This window comes from Meles meles, chromosome 6 (genome assembly GCF_922984935.1).
Source record: "Meles meles chromosome 6, mMelMel3.1 paternal haplotype, whole genome shotgun sequence".
Taxonomy (NCBI): domain Eukaryota; kingdom Metazoa; phylum Chordata; class Mammalia; order Carnivora; family Mustelidae; genus Meles; species Meles meles.
The window spans coordinates 143,995,034-144,018,904 of NC_060071.1; positions in this window are offsets into that span (position 1 = coordinate 143,995,034).

Genomic DNA, 23,871 nt, shown 5'->3' on the forward strand with positions numbered 1-23,871 from the left:
GAGATAAAGGCAAGGAACATAAAAAGAAAACAATAGTATTACCCTCCCACGAGGTGGTATACCATATTAATATAGACAAAATAGATATACTGAAGTTAGAGTCATTTCATACAAAGAAGAGCTTTAAGAATGCTCTTATGGTTTTAGATGGAATATTTCTGGATATAAAATATAATGTGTATCCAGGATTTAAAATGTAAAGAAAAACTTTATATTACAATTCCTTCTAATTGAGAAATCCACAGGATCCTCTTGTCTCTCTCTCCCTTAATTATTGATCAGGGAGGGAAACTGAAGATGTGAGTAACTGACCCGTTGGCTCTAACAGACACGTGGAGAGCTGGGTACCAATGTCTGCCCAAATTAAAGAATATACACTGTTTCAAAGGTTCAAAATTTACTGCCTGTATACTAAGGATTCTCAAAACTGGCTGCATGCTGGAATCACCCAGGGGTTTTGAAAGCAAGTGATACCAGGCTTTCTGCTCTAACCGGAAAGGACTACGTCCTGGGCACCAAGACTCCGCCGACCTACCGAGGTGGTTCCAATGTGCAACCCACGTTGAGAGCCACTGTTCTCGCCTGAGGCAGCTTCTGCGGATTTCAGAGGACCGCCCCTGATGGGCCACTGTCTCTGGCCAGATTGCAGTGACTAGAGATATCAATAACAAAAATATAGCGAGAGTAAGTCATGTATTTGAAATTTTAAAATTATACTTCTAGAGCACCTGGGTAGTTCATTTGGTGAAGTGTCTGCCTTTGGCTCAGGTCGTGATCTCAGGGTCCTGAGATCGAGCCTTGTGTCAGGCTCCTGGTTCACTGGGGAGCCTGCTTCTCCCTCTCCCTCTGCTGCTCCCCCTGTTTGTGTGCTCTCATGCTCTCTCTCTCTCTCTCTCTCTGCTAAATAAATAAATAAACCATTTAACCATTTTAAAAATAAAATAAAATTATACTCCCAAGCAATTCATGGTACAATAAATAAATACTTAAAACTCTTGGTCAGCGAATGTATATATATCACAGTATATGAATGAATTAAGGCAGTAAAAAGAGGGATATCTACTTAAACTGGAAAGGAGAAATACTGGAAATTAATGAGAAATTCATTTAATAACAGAGAGAAAGAACAGCTGATTAAACCCAAGGAAACTATCAGGAAGAAAATAAGTAAAAGTAGAAATTAATGGAACAGAAAATAAACATACAATAGGAGAAGACAAACAAAGCCAATAGTTGATTCTCTGCAATGATTAATAAAATAGACAAAACTCTTTCAAAGTTAATTAAGAAAAAGAGAAGAAGGCACAAATAAATTATCTTAGGAATAAAAAAAGATGATGCAGAGATTAAATTGATGAGAGTATTATGAATAAAACATGTATGCCAATAAATTTGAAGTCCTCAATTAAATGAATAAAATACTAGGAAAAAATATAACTTATCATAACTGATTCGAGAGGAAATAGTTCTGTAACCATTAAGGAAATTGAATCAGTGGTTAAAAATCTTTTCACAAAGAAAGCAGTGGGACCAGATGATTGGAAAGGGGCATTCTATCAAAAATTCAAGAAACCAATAATTTCATCTTATACAAACTCTTACAGAGAACGAAAAGGAAGGCCCAATCCCCAGCTTATTTTATGAAATTGTCTTCACCGTGATGTCCAAATCAAATTAGGAACAACTAAGAAAAGAATTACAGCTCAGTCTCACTGGTGAGCATACATGCAAAGAGGCTGTACAAAATTTATTAGCAAAATAAACTCAACACCATATAAAATATATATCACGAAGAAGGTGGGTTTGCTTTAGGAATGCAAGGTTGGTCTTTTGATCAAGAAATCAACCAATGGAATTCTCTACATTAACCAAATAAAAGAGAAAACCCCTCAGTCCATGGCAGATAACCTGGTGAATAAAATTCTACATCTCTTCATAAGAAGTAAAAAATATTCTAATCAAATTTGGACCACAGAGAGAACTTTCTTAATCTGATAAAGGATATCTAAAAACTCCTATAGCAAATAACATATTTACAATTGAATGCTTTTTATTAAAATATTTATTCTAGTTAGTTAACCTACAGTACAATATTGGTTTCGGGAGTAGAAATCATTGGTTCATCACTTTCATACAATACCCAGTGTTCACCACAACCAAGTCACGATTGCATGTGGAAAATATTCTCTTCACACCTAGAACAAGGCAGCCAGGAAGGTGCCTAAAGTCACCGAAGCAATCAACCCAGCCCTAAGGGGTTATCAATCAGAAGGCAAAGAAATGAAGTATAAACAACAGAAATGAAGAAATAAAATCATCAGTATTTGAAGGCAGCATGATGGTCTACATAAACCCCTTCCTCTTGAGATCCACAAATAAATCCTGAGAATCAATTAGAAGTTCATAAGATCTGGGTGCCTGGGTGGCTCAGTGGGTTAAGCCGCTGCCTTCGGCTCAGGTCATGATCTCAGGATCCTGGGATCGAGTCCCGCATCAGGCTCTCTGCTCAGTGGGGAGCCTGCTTCCCTCTCTCTCTCTCTCTTTCTCTCTGCCTCTCCATCTACTTGTGATCTCTCTCTGTCAAATAAATAAATAAATAAATAAATAAAATCTTAAAAAAAAAAAGAAGTTCATAAGATCAAAAGAACCAAACACTGTGTACAAAAGTCAGTTGCATTTCCTTAAATCAACAAAAGGTCTTAGGAAGTATAGACCAGAATCTATTTATAGCAAAATATTTATAAGATTTCAAGGAGTCTGTTTGATAAAATATCGATAATCCCTTTATGGAGCAAACTATGAAACTCTACTGAAAGAAATTGAAATTACCCAAATAAAGATATATTCTTGGAGAGGAAAAGTCAATATAGGGAAGATGCTATTCTCTAAGCCAGGATATAGATTCAGTGAATTTCTGAACTCAATGCCAAGGGGATTTTTTTCTTTTAAGACAACAACCTGATTCTGAAACATATGTGGGAGAGAAAAGGGCCAAGGAGAGTCAGCACATTTCAGAAGAAGAAAATAAAATGGGGAAGCTTGGTTCATACACACCAGAAAACCTACCTGAAGTTATAAAAAACCAAATAAGGTATTTGCGTGAGGACAAACAGACCCATGGGACAGAATGGAGAGCCTAGGAGGTTACTCACTCATATAGAGACACCTGATATATGATAGGACTGCGTTGAGAAATAGTTTAGATTATTAAATTTGGTAATTTGGGACAACCAGGTCCCTGTAGGGAAAAATATGGGTCTCTACACCACACACAAAATTCAGTTCCAAGAGGGTCTAGGAAATATGCACTCAAACAGTAAACTCATAGAGAAGATCTTCATGACCTTGGGGGAGGTTTTCTTAAACACGATACAAAACATAAGGCAGAAGATAAAAACACAAGACAGAAACTTGGAAATACAATACTAAAATTGCAAGTACCTATCAAGAAGCAATAGGTACCCCAGCCCCCTTGGTGGGAAAGTTAATGGGTTTGAGCAGTCTAGAATTCCTAGTGAGGCTGGATGTTCTCTTATCTTACGGTTCCACACTTTGATTCCTTCTGACAAACTCTAGGCTCCTGCTGTCACATGGGACTTGCTGGCATGCAAAACGCCAGCAACCTCTCTGATATGGTAGTCACTAGCCACAAGGGGCTAATGAGCACTTAAAATATGGCTCCTGTAAACAAGAGGGTGAATTTGAAATTTTATTCAATTTTAATTAATTTATTTCAACTTAAATAACCACTCTAGTGGATGGTGTCATTATGAAGTGAGGCTTCTTGAGACCATTAATGTCATTTCACTCTAGAAGAATGGTAACGTTGGGGAAGAGAATCCCTTTCGAAAGTGCACTGGGAGATAGGAACAAGAATGTCCATCCAATATAGACATCGTCTTTATTACTAAACAAAGTAATTTATTACTTATTTATTACTTTCTTTATAATTTATAATTTATAATAAATTACTTATTTATTACTAAATAAGTAACGTATTACTAAATAAGTAATCGTGGCATGTCTAGACCACGTGATGCCACAGGTAATTTGGAGGAGTGCACCCCAGCTCATCATCAACGTGAACAGACCTGAGAAACGCAATTAAAACCAACAAAGGACGAGCACCTGGATGGCTCAGTTGGCTAGGCGTCAGTCTCCTGACCTCAGCTCAGGTCTTGCTCTCAGGGTCAGGAGTTCAAGCCCCACGTTGGGCTCCATGCCTAGCTTGGAGCCCACTAAAAAACAGCTACAAACAAACAAACAAACAAACAAACAAAAAACAATGATCAAAGGGGGAAAAAAAAAGAGACAAACCAAAAACCAGACTCTTAACTACAGAGAACAAACTGATCATTGGCAGAGGGGAGCTCAGTGGGAGAGCGGGTGAACTAGGAGTTGGGGATCGAGTGTATACTTACCATGATGAGCACTGGAAGTGTTGAAACACTGTATCGTGCACCTGAAACTATTGTAACACTGGGCATTAACCAGAGGAACTGGTTCCATTTATATAAAGATTTTTAAAAGCAAAATAAACAGTCTGTTGTTTGGGGTCACAAATCCACCTGGCAAAACCATAAAGAAAAACAAGTATATGGATAAACACAGAACTCAGGCTAGCTGGTATCTCTCTGGGGATTAAGGAGGTTGGAGTTGGTGGGGGTGAGGAACAGAGGGGGCTTGTTATATTTTTATTTGGGGAGGTGGGCACATAGCTATTTTGTGAGTGGTGACATTTAATTAAACTGTGCACACATTAGACATTCTTATAGATAGAATCATAGTTCAAAAGTGTTCATGAAAGTAAGAAGATACTTCAGATAGCTTCTTATATTCCTGACCATCTTCTGCTCGTATTTAATTTATAAATTAAATAATTATGTTAATAGGACCTAAAGCCCAGGTGAAATCATTCTTTCATGAGCTAATCCAATAAATATTCACTGAGCACCCGCTATGGGCAGCGCTCCTCCAAATGGCAGGGATATGGCATGAGTAAAGGCCCTGTGGCTGAGGGGTGTACTTCCTTATGGCCAAGACGATGTCATAAATAAATGGTCACCAATACTAGTTGTGGTGAGTGTTAGGGTGAGACAGAGTGAGGCCAGGGAAGGAGGCAGGGGGCTGACAGTTTTCGGTCAGGCTGGCCAGGAGCTGCTTCCCTGGAAGGCTGGGAGTTGAGGAAGACACTCAGTGGCATAAGAAAGGGAGGCCAACGGGATACCTGGGTGCCCCGCATCGCTGGCAGAGGGAGCCCCCCACACCAGGACCGGAGGCGGGAGTGTGCCAGGGGTGCCGCAGGGCCCACATGTCCCCCTCCCCTGTCTGCACACACCAATCTGCCGATCTTGGCGCTTACTCTGCATGGACACGGAGCCTTCTCTGGGAAACACTGGTAAAGTCTACTGCACTTCATTATAGAACGAAAATATGAGAGTCACACCAGCACCTAATAACAGCTCAGGCACAGTTCTGCTGTGATTAGAGGTTTTACAGTTTACGCTTGGTCCCTAAGCCCACCTACCAGCGTGCAGTCAAATCTCTGTGCGTTTTCTCATTGGATGCCTCCAGTGATGGGAAACTCACTCTCTGTCTTCTGAGGTAGATGGATTCCTTTGGGAGAAAGAACTCCCTGACATTGAACCCAATTGTGCCTCTTTGTAGGCTGAAACTTGTGTCCCTGGCTGGGCCCCTGGGATTAGGTACCACTCATCCCTGCTTGAGGAGTTGAATTTGAATTTCAGTTAGAATCACAAACATGTATTGGCTTCCCAATGTGAACCCAGCAGATGAGGTTTTAAGGAGTGAATACTTTGATATATTTTTTTTAAGTTGTAGATTTCACAGAATCATCTGGATTTCTTGCCTGCGAAGACCCTGGTGCCAGACATCCGCAGACCCTGTTTGGATGAGGCATGCCTCCTCTGGGGACAGTATGCTTTCCACTTATCCATAAGTTCATGTACTATATTTGTTCCCACCCAGCCCTGAGGAAACCTTTGAGTTTGAGACCCCTTAGTGCATGTTTATGGCAGATCTTGACTCACTGGAAAAATGTTGCTATACAGCTTAATGCTTCTTTTCCCCCAGTGCAGACATCCTGCTGCCCTCATTGATGCCCTGAGCTTTCCCCCTTGATTCAGTGCCAACAATCCCACAGACCCCTTTCCCTTTCATGGGTTTTATAGATAATCATCTTGAAAAGCTAGCGGTAAGGCAGATATTAACTCATGGGAATGTAACAGAGTCAGTGCTCGAGTGTAGACTTTGAGTTTGGGATGCTGAATTCCCCTGTGACCACAGGGAGATCACTCGGAGTTCTGGGGTGAAGCCCCCTTCCTGCGCACCCCCTCCCCCCTATGTCAAGCAGGGAGGCTTTGCCAGGGAGCACTGACACTTGGTTGGTAGCCTCAGGGCTGGAATCAGGTGCCAGAAGGAAGGGGCAGAGAAATCTGTGGGAGTCAGAGACACTGCCTGGAGAGAGCATTGGCTGCTCTGTCTGTCGTCTGCTTATCTGTCCGTTTACTGAGGTTGCCTTCATCAGAAAGAACGTTCATTCTTTCACCAGAACCCAAGAGGCTGAATCCGAGAGTGGCCTGGTCCTGGAGACAGAGTTCCCGCCCTCGGGGCCCTAAGGAGCCAGGTCTGGGGTCAAGCAGAGCCACCACCCGGACTTAAGGGCAATGTGGAGGGTCCTGGGCAGTAAGCTTGCTGAGGTTACCCCTAAGTTTGTCTAGTTCCCCACAAAAAAATTCCCAAAGGGATGCTTTGTGCTGATTGAGGGTGTCGGGCTAGAGTGTGCGGGGACGGCGGTGGATGGGGTGTGGGGTCGCATGCAGCCATCAAGGGCATCACTTGACCTTGGAATTACGTAGCTTTCCTTGAGGTCAGGGAATTCCGACAGCACTTGCTGGTCCCCTGATCATCACAGGCATGCGGCATTTGGCTCTGGAGGGAATGGGTGTCAATCACGCTTGTATCATCCCTGACTCTGTCGCATGAACCTTTCCAGACCAGAAAATGCGTGAGGTGGTTCCAGTGGACTTCTGCGGGCTTGAGAGAAGGCATCGTTTCCTTGGATTACCTTTCCAGGAGTTTTCGGGAACAGAAATCCTAACTATGGTGAAAAGTTCATTTTTAGGAATTCCTTTTTTTTTTTTTTTTCCTTTCTGATTCTGGCTAAAGACTGAGCACTAGTGTAACTTGGTCACAGCCCCTCCTTGGTGATGCTAGACCCTGGTGGGCTTCAGGGGCTCTCTTGCTACTCTCAGAAGTTCTTGATATGAAACACGGACCTGCCAGGTTCTGTTTTCCTATCACACCCCGGCGTCAGAGGCTGTGTGTGTACGAGCCTTATTCAGTTGATGGAGGTTCGGCAGGCCACCCCGCCCTGGTGGAAAGTTCTGGGAAGCGGGGTCTGCAAAGCTGCCTGCATAATTTCCGGAATTTTCAGAAAGAAGTCAGTTCAAGGTGGATCCTCTCATGGTCACGCAGTAGCAGCTGCACGCCGAGCTGTGTGGCGTTCAGAGCATAGGAGTTGTCAGAAGTAAAAAACATCTTCCAGTTCTACTGAAGTTAATAAGTCAAGTTAAATCATCCACATATGTGGAAACAGAAGATTTTCAAAGCAGTGCCTTCATTATAAAAAATGTGTTAAAATTAGTAACTATTTTATATCTTGCCTATTTTCCCCATCCAACCTAGTTTTTTTTTTTTTTTAACATCCAAATATAGTTTTGCAGTATTAAGGTAGAGACAGAGATGCACAGAGTCACAAAACCGAGAGATGAAATTCAGATTTATGTTCCCACCGTTCTGGTAGCGAGTGCTCTGGGCAACTCTGACGGCCGTGTTTTAGGGAGCGTGACTCCCCTCTCTGCTGTCCCAGCCTCAGGAAGGGTTTTCTTCCTTATTTCCAGTCCCGGGAGCGCATCCTGATTTTCGTTACTTCCACACAGCGTCTTTGGGGAACATGTTTCTGGTGCCTTCTCTGGACTTGGGTTTTTGCACTAGGAGAGAAGTAGGTTGTGTGTACACATTTGTAGAGGGAATTCACAAATACAGTTCTTCACTGCGGGATGGGCTAAGCTTGCGCAGCTTCTTGTCTAGTGCAATGTCATTTCACAGATACAGACAGGATTTAAGACATGGGCTCAAAAGTCATGCCTGGAACCTCTGTCACCAAGGCGTTTCTTAGGCTCATTGTGGTGGTTCTGTCTGTGGGGAGCAACACCCTTATTCCCTTCTGGAGGAGTGCCCCCCACCCACTGTAGGTGGTCTTGTTGGATGGTCAGTCACACCACTTCCCCGTGGGTGAATATGTGACCCAAAGATTCTTTTGTGCTTTCTGAATCTTGATCTGGGTGAGCCCAGAAAGGAACAGAAGGGGCTGGAGTGGATTCATTCCAATGACAAAGTGGTCACGGAGCTCCTGCCACCTGGATGCTCAGACTCACCCCGGTTCCTTTCTTCTCTGAGCCTGTCCCTTGCTCTGTGACAACCACACCAGGTCTCTAATACCTGTTTGTGGGGAACAGAGCCAGCTGTCACTTACTATCTTGTGTTGTATTGTATATTTGTATAACTTATTATTTTGTTTTTAAAAGTATCTAAATCCTATCATCCGTGGTTGAAACATTTCATTTTGCTCCGACTGTGAGAGTGCAAGCGAGAGGACAGACAGCTGGTAGACCCTCACCTGATGGAAAGCTAGTCACGTCTTTCTTCATCTACTTCCTTTTTTGTTTGGAGAGGTTCCCTGATCCCCCCTGCCCTTGCTGCTGTTGGTCTGCCCCAAATCAGGCTGTGCATCCTCTTGGGAATCCTTCACCTTCTTCTCTACCTGGAATCCATGCTCCCGTCCTGGAAAAATGCAGTCTGGAGTTATGATTCTAACAATGCTTTCCATATCCTTTTTCTGACATTTCATGGCACTATATTTAACCTGTACATTTAGTAGGGTGCAGTGTATCCCTGAGTGGAGAATAGGGCAGGGAGAGTGCTAAAACTGAATGACAGTCAAAGAGCAGCAGGAACATCTATGGAGACTTAGGAAAATTAGGAAAATTGCTCTTTCACGCAAATTTGGTCATGGGCTAGGGCGCATTGTTTACAGAGTACCTACTGGGCTCTAGCCCCCACTGGCTGCCTTGGTTTTTTTTTTTTTTTTTTGCAGTGCACATCCTGACCAACTGTACATGGTGATCCTGAGTAAAATAAGTAGTTTAAAATCTAAGAGGATATAAGTCTCAAAATACATTTTTCCTTATGTAAACACTGGTTTTTTCTTTGTAGGATTTTATCATTTATCAAGCACTTTTAAATCAATTGTTGCTTTTCGTTATGAAAGTAATACATACTTTTCATGGTAAATTTGTAAAGTACAGGAAACAGTAAAAAATAAAGTAATGATGATCTAAAAAAAACCTAAGGCTTTTTAAAAAATTTAATTTAATTTTCTCAGTGTTCCAAGATTCATTGATTATGCACCACACCCTGTGCTCCATGCAATACGTACCCTCCTTAATACCCACCACCAGGCTCACCCCACCTGCTACCCTCCTCCCCTCCAAAACTCTCAGGTTGTCTCTCAGAATCCACAGTCTCTCATGGTTCATCTCCCAGTCCAATTTCCCCTAATTCACTTTTCCTCTCCTTCTCCTAATGTCCTCCGTGGTCTATTTCTAAGACTTAACTCCTGCTTATTTTAGATTTTCTCCCTTTTCTAATATGTTTATGACCTAAATTAATAGTTATTATTTCATTTGATTATCACAAAAAAAGCCCATTAGGTAATCTAATCAGGAATGATTATGCCCCTTTTGGAGAGTGTTAACTGAGAATCTGGGACATAGAAGGCCGAGTGGGGGACCAGTGGCAGGTGCTGGCATTAGCGAAGATGGTGCCAAGCGGTCCACATTCCTTTAGTGAAGAGGTCTGCACCCTCCCCAGTTCCCAGGTCCCAGCTGGAGTGTTCTGTGATGGGATGACCGTTGACCGAGCCTCTGCCATCCATCCTCCCTGTGATGGATGGGCCTGGAGCTTGAAGTGAAGCTTCTAGTCACTCTGCCCACACGCACTGAATGGGAGTAAGCAGCAGACTCCTTGCGGAACCCTAGAGTTGGGGGGGGGGGAGCAGGTGTCACTAGTGTTAATTGTTTTTGACTGCTGACTTGCTGTGTCTCTGGTGCTTGCTGACGGCTTGGAATTCATTCTCTCCTTTGATCTTCCAGGCCATCCCAAGAGGAGGCAATGTTACTCTGTCCCCATTTTGCAGACAGAGATGAAGGTTAGAGGGGGGAATGGAGCTGGAGAAAACAGCTCTTGGGGGGCAGAGACCAGGCTAGATTTCGGGTCTCCTGTGTTCTTTCTGCTGCTACAGTTGCTTTCAGATCAGGGTCTAAGACACTATGAAGAGTCCTGGATCCTTCTGGAGCTTTCTCCAGCAGAGATCAGTGGGCATGGCAAACTCTCTTGCTGCCCATTTCCCCAGGTTTTGTGCTGTGGATGTAAGGGGCCCATTGAGCTGTAAGTCATCCCGGGGCAGCTCTAGGACACTGTAACTTGGTGTCACACACTCATCATGGCCAGCTCTATTGTCTGAGCATGATGTAAATGAAAAAAAGTCTGTTTGTAATGAAAAGGAGCCTGCAGTTTGTTCTTTCTATTTCAGCCTAAATAAATCTAAAGGTTTTTTTTTTTTTTTAAACTTTCACTGATATGTAATATGTTCCTAGGAACTGCTTTCTAAAGAAATACAAGGAAGTCATTTGCAGGTTAAATATGGCCAGACCCAACACATTTCTAAATCTCTAACCTAAATGTTTTTTATATAAGCGCTCCACTGGCTCTGAGATCGCCGCGAGGGAAGGAAGCACAGAACAGGATATAAAGCACGGTTCCCTGTGAACACGTGGTTGCCCTGTGAAGGCGACCACATGGTTAGCAGGGCAGGGTAGCTGCGGATCCATCCATGAGCTGCAGGAGCCTGTTTCCAAGCTGGTGTTCCCTGCCAGCTTTCCTACCTAAACATTAGCCACAAAATCACTCTAACTCCACCTCCGTGCCGAGACCATCTCCACCAAGCATGCAGAGCTGGCCCGCAGTGTGGCACCTGTTACCATCCTGGGTGCCGCCAGTTCCTGCAGCAGGGCTTCCGGCTGACCTCCTGGAGAGAAGAAAGCAGAGGAGCGATGCCCCGGGGGAAGGGACCGCAGAGGGCGATGGCCCTGCCACTCAGTAGAAGACAGGCTTGGGCCGGTGTCTTCCGGGCTCCTGCTTTCTTCAAAAGGGAGTAACAACACCCACTTGATGATACACGAGTCTAGGGCCTGGCACACAGTTGACCTCAGTAAGTGCCCAACTATTTTTATCCGCCGAGCAAAGCGGAGTCCTACACAGCGGCTGTCACTAAGCAGCTGGTTAACAAGGTCCTTGAAGACCTTGTCCTTATTTCGTTCCCTTCTGCGCACGGAACCGGGTAGACGTGGGAGGCCCTGCCACACTGACTTACTCCACTCCAGGGCCGAGAGCACAGGCTCGCAATGCAGGATCCCAGCTTATTAACTTTCAGTTATGATTCAAATCACCCCGTGAAGTTTATCTGTGCATTTGCTATGTAAGGTGCCCCGTCGTTGGCAGACACCAAATTACCATCTTCGGGAAGAGGGCAGGGGGAGGGCTAGACTTGGCTGGGAAACTCAACATCTCCTGTGCTCTTTAGGTGGCCCTCGGTTGTTCACCTTGACTCAGGAATCCAAATTAGACAGCAGACGTGAGCGTCGAAGGGATATTCTCAGTCACTGTCGGTTGAGCCCCCAAAGGTTCAATGGCTCCTTTCCAGCTCTTTCGCTCACAGAAATGTCAGGAGTCACAACACTGATGTTTTCTCTCAAACAATTCCTTCAAGATAACTTTACACTGGGACAGTTTCATGCAATTTACCAGGCGTTTTTGCATATGTGCATTATGGACGGAACTGAAATGTGTATTTATCATTTATTTGCTCCGTAGAAAAGGCATCGAAAGGGTACTACATTCCAGGACTTGCCCAAAGCCACGAAGTAGTCTGGTTATCTCTTGCCAATACCCAGCCCTCCCAGGATGGTGGTCTCGAAATAGACTTCTTACAGAAGCGGAGTAACCAAGGGTGGACACGTGAGGATTGCAGTGACCGAAATGGTCTTTTTATGACCCGGTCTCTGCAATCACTAGGCATGGCTTCCACTGCTCCCATTTTGGGTGAAATGGCCACCAGCCCACCGGGTCTCCAGCACACACATGCAGATCTCACCTCCTGAGGGCAGAAGCATCGGGGAATCTGTGGCACGTTCTAGAAGGATGACAACGAGCATGAGGATAAGACCTGATCTACTGAGTCGTCCCAAGCCAGATGCAGCACGGGTTGTGGGAGGAATGCTGGAGGATTTGGTGATGGGCAGAGCTGGTTTCAAACTCAGGATCTTTTACTTCTTGGTGTCTGGTGTTAGACAAACTGTTCAACCTCTTTGAGTCTGGTTCTCACCATCCATAAAATAAGAAGAGAACGGTTCCTCCCTAGTGGTGATGATTCAGTGAAATGAGACTTCCAGAAAGCTAACAGTGTCTGGCACAGAGTAGGAGCTCAAGAAATAGGCAGAGATGTGTTAACTGTTTCTGTTCTCACTGAGACTTCTGGTCAACCATAGGCTGTTCATTGTTAAGTGTTTTGGGGGGAATCAAAAGTTATACAAGGAGTTCTGACTCTCCCATGCTGCTCAAGGGTCAACTGTATTGATAGCAAAGTTGAAGATACCCACTTAATAAGAATGAGTAGGACTAATTTTGCTATTATCGTCGGTAGTGTTAGGAATCACCTAGTATGCTGTGGACCAAAGAAGTCTGCACTCTATCCTTTCATCCTCCTTGGTTCTAGCTCCCGGTGGGGCCCACGCTTCTTAGCCTACTACCACCTCATCCGTGTCTCCGTGATCGGGGGAGTAGAGGACACTCGTCTCCCTTGTTTGCTAACCTCTGGTTACTTACTTACTTACCTCGATTCCTCTGCTTAGTTTCTTGGCTTCTTCTACCATCTGTAAATGCCATATTCACTGTGATGCATCCCTCTGATTGGAGTATTTGGAACGATCTCTATTTCCAAGTGGGTCCCGATGAATGCAAACACACAGGGGACCCTGGGGCTCGCACAGCAAGGATGCAGAGGGGTGGCACAGTGTGGTAAGATCAAGGTGTTTCCCTCTCTTTCTTCTTTTGCTCCCACCTTCTTTTCCTTTCATTCTCATTTTCTCTTTTTCTAAGATGGAACCGCTCTATACGTGATCCTCTGCAAATGGCCGTTTCTGTAAGAAGGCTTCAGGTCAGAACATGTAGCTCTAATTCACACAGTTCTACTTCCTTTTTAAAAATAATTCTAGAACAGCCCATGCCGTGGTGCACTTTAGAATTTCCACCCATCTCTCGGCCTTTGGATATTCTGTAGCGTGCAGAGTTTTGTAGATGCCGTCTTTCACTGCGGCGGGATGTAATTCCAAAGGTGGCATGTCTGGATCCAAGAGTATGTGTATTTCAAAATTCCATAAATATCACCAGATTACCTTCCCCAAAGGCTAGAGCAGTTACCGTCCCTTTAACAACATATTTCTACTAATTATTCATTACCCAGAGACCTCTCTGCTTCTGTTTGGCATATCTGCTCCCAAGTTTGGCACTTGAGACTGCTATTTGGTGAAGCAAGGGTTTGGAGCATGAAGGAGAAGATATTAAAAGCGATGCCCTGGGGTTCCCTGGGTGGCTCAATCAGTTGAGCAGCTGACTCTTGGCTTTGGCTTAGGTCACGATCTCAGGGTTGTGAGATCAAGCCCTGCATCAGGCTCTATGCTCGGCGGGGAGTCTGCTTGAGATTCTCTCTCTACTTCTCCCTCTGACCCTCCTCGCCTCTCTCTCTCTCTCCCTCTCTCAAATAAATAAGTAAATAAATACATCTTTAAAAAAAAGTGATGCCCATATTTGCTGATTGGAATGGGTCTTACTATGTGTGGGTTTGTTCTTTTTTATCCCCCACATTCTATTAAAAAAAAATCAAAAAACTAAAAAAAGGGGGAGGCCTTCTCTCTACAGAAATCCCATCCTTTAATCTGTGAGTCCATGTGGGTGTCCCTGATATAGTTTATAATAAGGCACTTGAGAGGCTAATTGCATTGCATTTACAGCGTATAGAGGTGGCTTGCACTTCAGACGAGGAGTTTCCTTGGTAATGCACTAATAACCACAGGTTCCCAGAGGCTCACCTGAATTGGACGCAGAATAATGCAAAGCTTGGCTTGCAGGAGACCCCCTAAAGGCACTGAGTGGAGCAGACAGACCACCAGGGAGACAAGAGAGGCCCATGGCGAGGCCTCCTGTTTCATGTGATTATTGTGACTTCTTGGTTTTCCACAAACCTTGGCTTTCCAGTCTGCCCTGAAGCTAAGCTTTGCGTTGACCCTTCTGAACGCCCAGTGTTCAGAGATCCCCGTGTGCCTTGAGGGTCTGACAGCCTCCCTCTGGTGTCTGGTCCATTGACATCCGATGCCCCACGTTTGAGCACGTCTCCCTTCCAACCACGTGATGCCTTTACAATTTCACCTCTCCTTTTGGATGAAAGAAGTAGCTGGCTACCTCTCTTTACTTTCTGTCTCTTTCTCTTCATAACCCCATTAAATTTTCCAGTAAACACCGGCCAGTTTCCCGTCGCCGTGAATTGCTCTGGACATGCCTTATCTCAGCATGTATGTGGCTGGTTGGAAGCGATCGTAGGAGTCAACACTGACAGAACACATTGTGGACTTCGGTGTTCTAAGCACTGAGCTGGGCATGTGCACACACTAATTCTGTCAGTAGAAATAACACTCTATTTGATAACCTCAGAGAGGTTTAGTGACATGTCCCAAACATGCAGGTAGTGAGTGGCACAGGTGGGCTTGAAATGAAGCCTTCCTCAGCTCTGATACCATCAGACTGCCCCACCTCGCACCACACCGTGCTGGCTTATCTTCTATTTCAAAGCCACGTATCATCTCTGCCTTTCCTTAGCCCTTCTTCTCCTCTTCCTCCTCCTCCTCCTCCTCCTCCTTCTTCTTTTTAAGATTTTATTATTTGACAGAGAGTGAGCAAGAGAGAGAGAGCTCAAGCAGGGAGAGAAGTAGAGGGAGAGGGAGAAGCAGGCTCCCCACTGAGCAGAATGCCCCATACGGGGCTCGATCCTGGGACACTTGAGATTGTGACCTGAGCAGAAGGCAGATGCTTCACTGACTGAGCCATCCAGGCGCCACTCTCCACCCCCAGCTCTTCTTCATCCTTAGTCTCATCATCTGGTATAGTGAGCACCTACCGGGTGCCAGGTGCTGGGCCTTCACAGACCTGGTTGCCAGCCATCGGTTGCTCCTGGAAGACAGGGACCCCCCTCTGAGCATTTGGATCCCTGCAGTTTCTGGCCCAGGGCTGACGGCGTGGTGTAAACTCACTCCAGTTCTTTCTTCCCCTCCCCACCAGCATTCTGAGCACAAATGACTGCTCATTGCTTTCTCATCTTTTGCTTTACATTGCTTATGCCCTTTCCTTATATTTTCTTACACTTCCCTTCCACCCGTGCCTAGGACAGAGTTGTGTATTTCTTATTAGTTAATTAGTTACTTCAGGACCTGTTAGCACGTACCACTTCATGTGGCACGTTCACAAACACGTGACCCTCTTGTGTGGTGTCATCTCCGTTTTGCAGGCAAGGAAACAGGCTCTGAGTGACCTGCTACCATGCAAAGGTCACACCTGTAGAAAAGGGGGTCCCAGCCAGGGAGTGTGCTCCCCCCAAGGGATAAGTGGTGGTATCTGGAGACATTTGGTTGTCACCACTGAGGAACGGCTACTGGCCTGCAGGGCGTAGAGGACAAGGGATGCCACTGGACAACCTACGATGGGTAGCACGGCCCCCACAACAAGATTCCGAAGACTAAATGTCAGCAGAGCTGCGGCTGAAGAACTCTGCCACAGGAGAAAGAAAGGAGACATTTTCTACTTTTGGATACCTTAAGAGATACAGTTTTTATTGAAATGCATAATACAGAAATATTGAATGCCATCTTTTCCTCCTGAGATGTAAACCCAGAAAACTACACACTAATTATTAATTATGTACAGTGTACAAAGGACAACGCATGTTGTCACTCTTAAAGCGAAGGAAGTGAGCCTTAATTTTCACGTGAATTTTTGGATCAATGAATTTTTAGGTGTATCTTTTTAAAAAATATATATATTTGGAGAGAGAGCGTTCTCATGTGGAAGGACCAAAGGCAACATTTGGTTTTCTAGGACAGCAGTTCTAAGACACGGGTCTTGTGGCTCAAATTAAGCAAGAAATTTTATTTCAGATCATGTGGCTTCCATACTCTAATCTGGGCAAAGGTTGGCTCTGGATCTCTTTCTATTACGAGCTCCTGGTATTCTACTTCTAACCCAATAAAAAGCCTAAAAGAACAGCTCAAGTTCTACCTGTCAAGGTGGTGTCCCATTGATGGGCAACATTGTATTATGTCTGGGGCTTGTTTTAACACACTCTATCAAACATGAAACAGAAGGTGATAGCTCAAACAAGACCAGCAAAATGCTGGTAAAAAATGTTAAGCTGGATGGCGATAAGATAGCAAGATCTGTTTTACTTTCTTTCTACTTACATATAAGTTTGAAAACTTTGAGAAAAAGTGTCTAAATAATGTGTCCGTGACCATCGGCAGGGTGACAAGTCACGTACTTGAAAAGACATGAGACAGAACTTGTTTCTTGCTCTACCTTTGTGGATTCACAAGCAATTTCTTGAGAAAAATTCCACACATGTGTCTAGATGATTGTTGAACCCAGGGGACTGTTTATCATTTCAGGATTTTCAGGGAACTTTGAAAATTAAAAGTGACCACAATATGGGCAAAGTATTTGAACAGACACTTCACAAAGGTATACGAATGGCCAATAAGCATGTGGAAAAATGCTGAACATCATTAGCTGGCAGATAAATGAGATTAAAACCACAATGAGTTGCCCTGCACGCTGATTAGAATCTTCAAGCAAAAAGACTGAAAATTACTAAGTCTTAGCAAGGATGAAGACCAATTAGAACCTCTTATATTTTTGGTGGCCGTGTAAGATGGCACTACCATTTTGGGGGAAAGAAGTCGGAGAGCTTCCTGTTAAGTGAAATACTCATCATCCTTATGACTCAATGATTCTATGCTTAGAAATTTACTCAGGAAGAACGGGGAAGTTAACTCTGCAGAAAGATCTATATAAGAAAATGCACTCATCATTATAGCTTTATTCGTCATCACTCCCAAATGGAAGCATCCCACATGTCCACCAACAAGAAAATGGACAAGAAAACTGTGATAGAGTCATGCAGTCATAAAACAGAATAAGAAAGAAGGAACCCTTGAAACAAATACAAGGCCACCTCTCAGAAAGGGAGACTGCGCGAACTAAGTGAGAGTACATATTGTCTAGTTCGTCTATGTGACGTTCTAGAGTAGGCAAAACTAGCTTATGATGAGAAAATTCAGAACGGTGACTTTTCCAGGGGATGAGGGGAGAGTTCTACCAGGAAGGGCATGGGGAAACATTCGTTAATGACCTATATCTTGATAGGAGTTTGGGTTTCACAGGTGAAGATGTTTGCAAAAATTTTTTACAAAATGTTCACTAAAGACTGGTCTATTCTGAACATTCACATCCAGCCAAGAGGGAATGACAAGCACCAGATTTTCCCTCCTACTCAAAACAAGCAATACATGGACAAAACATGTAGAAACAAGAGGTTGCCAGACAGTGGACATCAGGCAAAGAAGGACAGGAAAAGATGGAAGACAAGGAAGGGATCCCACGATTGTCCTGGTTTGCAGCCTTGTGAATTTCCTGCCTCCACAGCAGGGAGGGAGATCCTGGCCATGCTTGCCATCCCTGGGGGAAGGAGACAAACCTGAAGGGGCTGGGAGACCCAAGTGGCCAGAGTATTGAAGAGGACAGAGAGACACAGAAGGAAAACTGCACAATAAGCAGAGGATTCTTCTAGAATATGTAAGAGAATGACCAGCATACATGTGCATTGAAATTCCCTGGGGCCAGGAAAAGCAACCTTTGACTGGAGGAGACGTAATAGTGTTTAATCTTCAAAGAGGGTTGAGCATAGCGCCTGCTTCCATGAGCCACACTGAGAAACTGCATAGTTACAGGGCTCTGGGTGGAGTACACAGAAGGGTCTTGCCTTGACAGTGGAGGATAGCACTGAGCTTTCCTCTGGTCCCACATTAAAAATCTGAAAAATAGCACTCTAAAGGATCAGACTCTGCTGAAGGACATTAACTGTGTCCTAGGAAAGAGCTCAAGAACATTTACAGGAATACAGAAATACCCAGTGTCAAAGAAAAAAAAAAGGTAAAATCCATTATGTCTGGCATCTGATCAAAGATTACCAGGCATGCAAAGAAGCAGGGAAATACCACCTGTTAGGGGGAGAAAAGTCAAAATGGAAACTGATGTAATTGATACAAACACTAGAACTAGCAGAAAGGGTATTAAAAGAACGGGTATAACTACACTCCATATGCCCACAGAGTTCAATAGAGACACGGGAGATATAAAAAGACCCAAACTGACCTTCTAGAGATGAAAGATAAAATGACAGTATGTAAAATTAAAAAAAAAAAATACCGCATGGGATTAACGGATGGGATTCAGTGTCTACATTGAAGAAACATTAGTAAACGTGAAAACACAGCAATAAAAACTGTTCAAAATGAGACACAGAGAGGAGGAAATTGAAAATGATATTAGCAGGCCATCAGTGAGCTGTGGGAGAACTTCACACAGCTTATTGTATGGATGATGGACCTTCCCCAAAGGAAGGTGGACTGAGGTGGGAACAGAAACGTCTCTGAAAAAATAATCACACATTTTCCAAACTTGTTGAAATCTAGAAAGGTATACATAAAAAGTAGTCATTGGACTCCAGGCATGAAACAGAAAGACAAATACGCCAAGGCCCATTATAATCACATGGCTCAAAACCAGTGACTACGAGAAAATATTAAAAGCATCCAGAGATGCACATTGTGAACAAAGGAGCAAAAATAAAGACAGCAATACATTTGCATACATATCAGAAATAATTCAAGTGAGAAAAATGTGGAACAACCTCTTTAAAAGTACCAAATGGGGGAAAAAAATCAATCTAGAATTCTGTACCCAGTGAAATCATCTTTCAGAAACAGAGGGGAAATTAGGACGTTTTCAGTCATACGAAACAGAAAGGAGTGATCATCAGTAGATCTGCACTACAAAAAAAACGTGAAGGAAAATCTGGCAGGCAGAAGAGAATGACTCCTGGTGGGGATCTGGAACCACGCAAAGGTTGGAAATGAGTGGGTGTTTATGTATTTACACAGGGGACTGTAGGTTTTTATTTAAACATCTTTCAAAAATGGAGTGATCAAGAATATTAAAAATGTAGTGTAATGTTTATAATACATATAAAATAAAAGGTATGACAATACACATATTTGTGACATATTCCAACACATGTCTGTCATACTTGAAATGCGCAACAAAACACAAATTGCGTGTCATGTATGTACCCAATGCATGACATGGAAATAGACTCTTGCAAGGTTCTTATACTATATGGTATAATATCTCCTGAAGATAGACCACGATAGATGAACCCTAAAACCATCATTGAAATGGAAAGTCAAAAGAGACGTAGCTAATAGACCAATCGGTAGACTAAATGGAATTATTAAAAAATTCAGTGCTATTCAAAGGAAGAAGAGGGAAAAGGGAACACAGAAGGACAGGTGAAAAATTAACTGACAATCTTACCAACTGAAACCTACCTAAACCAAATCAGTGGTTACATTGTTGGTCTAAATGTAAATGGTCTGAACATCCTGTTGGAATGATTCACTCATTCCCAAATTAATGGGTAGACTCAACAAGACCAAAACCCCAGCAAGGCCGGTTTGAAGAAATTGATAAACTGATTCTAAAATTCTTAGGGAAATGGAAATGACCTGGAGAAGCCAAAGGAACTTCGGAGAACAGCAAAGCTGGCTGGCTACCACTGCCTCCCTTCAACACTCACTATAAACCTACTGGAATGAAGATCAATCAGCAGGCACAGAATACAGAGTCCAGACAGTTTGGTCTTTCCCACAGACGGTGTTGGAACAACTGGATGGCCACACACACACACACACACACACACACACACACACTCACATTGGTCTACATATCATAACATTACGTTTAGTAAAACCAGAAACTTTATAAACTTACAGAAGAAAATGTGACCTTGGATTAAAGCAAAGATTTCTTAGAAAGGTAACAAAACCATGATTCATTATAGAACAGACTGGTAACGTCATCCAAATCCAAAACTTCTTCTTAAAAAAGAAATATGAGGAAAACGAAAAGACACCTGCTATCCAGGGGGAGACTATTTCCACATTATCTGAAGGATGATCTAAAGTGTTTGTACTCAGAATATATAAAGAACTCCCAATACTCAACAAGAAGAAAGCAGATGACCCAGTAAAGACAAGCAAACAGCAGATGTGAATGGACACTTCCCCAAAGAAGATACACAGAGAGCACATAAACACAAGAAAAGAACTGGACCATAGTCAATCGGGAAATTCAAATTAAAACCACAAAAAGACACTACTACACGTCCATCAGAAGAGCTGGACTGATAGGAACTAACTGCGATGAAAGATGTGGTGCACCCCTAAATTCAGATCTTTCCAGTAGGTACAACCACTTAGAAAATTAGTTTGGTAATTTCTCTAAAAAATTAATCATATGACCCAAACACGGCACTCCTAGGCATTTGCCCAAGAGGAAGGGGAGCACACGAGCATCTAAATGACTTGTAGAGCATGTCACTGCAGCCTTGTCAGAGCACCTCAAACTGGAAATAACCCCAGTTTGCATCAACAGGTGAAATTCTGTTCTGTATTTCTTCAATGGCATCCAGCAATAAAATGAGTAAAGTATTTGGATGAATTTCAAAATAATTATGCTGAGTAAAAAAAAAAATAGACAAGCAAAACAAGAGTACATACCATATGATTTCATTTATATAAGATTCTAGACAACTAGTGGCAGAAAGCAGATCTGTGATGGTTAGGGTGGGCAGAGAGGAAGAGCTTGTCAAGGAGCACAAGGAATCTTTTTGGAGTGACGGGTGCGTTCATTGTCTTGATTGTGGAAGGCTGTCTCCTGAGTGTGTAGAAGCATCAAACCTTACCAACATGTGTATTTAAATATGTTCAGCTTCTTGTATGTCAGTAGAACTTCCATAATGTTATTTATTCATTTTTTTAAAGGTATGTTCATGTCATTGTGTGCAAAAACAAAGACTGGTCTTTAGTTAACGATAAACAAGCTGCCGTGTTTTGGGGTAAAGTGTACTGATGTCTGCAACTGACTTTGGGATGCAGCCACAATAGAAAAGGGACGGAGGGGTGGGCAGAGGGATGGATCCACGGAGAGATGGGTGACAGCAGAAACACACACTTTTTCTCTTTCCCTGATACAGATTTGCACAGCGATTTGTTTCCTCCTCGGTCCCATGAACGCGTACCTAGAAAATTTCCGGGTGAGATTGTCTGCCGTCACCTCTGATTTCCCCTCAAGTTTTAGAGCCACTCCAGACCCTCCTTTGGTTTCTTCTCATTAGTATCGCATCTCCAGTAATGCTAGAGAAGTTTCTCTCTTGTTCACGGATCAGGAAAGGTTTACACCTGTTTCATGGTCGCTAAAGGAACCCTGTGGAAAGCCACGGCCTCAATGGTCTGACACAGAAACGTGCTCATCACTGCTGTTGGTCTTCTGCCCATATCTCACACTCATGACCTTGTTGGGATGCTGTGTTCGCCTGTGGGGGACATCATAACAAAGTCCCAGAGACTGGTGGGCGGACGGTTAAAAACAGACATATTTCACGTATTTCCTTGCTGTTCCTGGAGGCTGGAAGTCCGTGATCGGGTGTCTACAGGGTTGGTTTCTCCTAATGCCTGGGTTCAGACGGTTCCTCTCTCTTGCCTTTTCACATGGTTGCCCCTCCATCTGTGAAAGCCCCTGGTGTCTCCCTTACATGGATACCAGTCATGCTGAATTAGCGCCCACCTAGTGGCCTCAGTTTAACATAATGACCTCTTTAAAGGACCTGTGTCTAAAGATGGTTACATGCTGGGGTGCTAGGGAAGAGGGCTTCAGTGTATTAATTGGGGGGGGGCACAATTCAGTGTCAAAACAGGTGATTAAGATGGGTCTCATACTCTATGGGCATTGGCTCTGTGACCTTTGCCTATGGCCTCATAAGCAGCAGATCTGACTCTCACCCATGTGGACTTTTCTAGAGGAGTCGGTTCTTCCCAATTCTCCCATCTCTCTGCAGCTCTAGGCTGCCATCATGTGTCATCTGGAATGTCCCAGTGGCCTCCAGCTCAACGTCTAAATGAACCCTCTGATTCGTTCTCCACACAGCATCACACAGAGCCAGCCCTGAAGCACAAAAATGTGGTCACATCCACATGGCCACGGTCCAAGCCACGTCAGCCCTTAATGGCAGCCAGGGCCAAATCCAAACTCCATTGTGGCTTCACAGCATCCCTGCTCATGTTTCCAGCCTCCTCTGGTAGCACAGCCCCCTTGCTATCTGTACCCCAGCCACACGGGCTGCCTGTCTGCCCCGTGCTGTCCCAAGCCTCCTCTTCCTTATACTATATGGCACCTTCCTGCAGGCCGTTATCTCTTGCCTGGACCCCCTCTACTCCTGTCCTCCACCTGTTCCAGCCAGCATGAGGCTCACTTCCATGAGGTGATATTCCCGGACCACCTCCATCCACAGCAGGAGGTTAGGATCTCCAGGTTTCTTCTTTCATGTATATTATGCTTTTTCTTATGCAGCTTTTCAGGGCTGCTATTAATCCTGTAGCTATGTGTTCAAGAGCCCAGCTCCTCTCCTGGACCACCCGTGCCTTAGAAAGCTGGGAAATGTTCAACGGGTTCATTGTCGCAGCCCCGACGACAGCCAACGCATCACACAAACTAGGTTCTCAATAAATGCTTGTTGAATGAACGAAGGCACAGAAACCTTTAAATCAACTGACCCTTAGTCATTTGTCCCGGTTTACAGATTATTCATTCTCCTCACCCTTGGAGCTTTTTATTCCCGACTGGAAGTTTCATCAGTCGGATGACAGGCGATGAGGATAGGGACCAATGAGTCATTTTCTGAGCAGCTGGAGTTAAGGTCATGAAGGAGGGCACGGGAGGGAGGGAGTGGGCAGGGAACAAGGTTAACCATTGAGCCTCTGTGCATTGATTACTTTTGATTGATATTCCCCCTCATAGCCGCACTGCCCCATTCATTAGCATGGGTAGGTGAAGGTTGGATGTAATTTTAAACAACACTTTGAGGCATTTCTATTCTGGTCCTGAAACAGCTTAAATATTTTATGAGTTTTTAAGATTGGGAGAAATTAAAGCAAGTATGTAATCTTGCTCTGTGTGTGTATAAATATATACACATATGAAATTTAAATATACTCACACAAAATCTTATTGTAGAGAATCTCATAAATCTAAAAAAGATAGGGAGTCTAAAAAAAACCTACCCATATGTAAACATAATATGAAAATATATTCAGTGTTAATTTCAGAATTTATTGCAATCTGCGGTTCATCGTTAACAATTGCACATACACTCTCCCAAGAGCGAGAGTGAATTTTTTAAAAATGAAATATTTTGCATAAAATATTTTGATATTTAAAAAAACCAATATAACT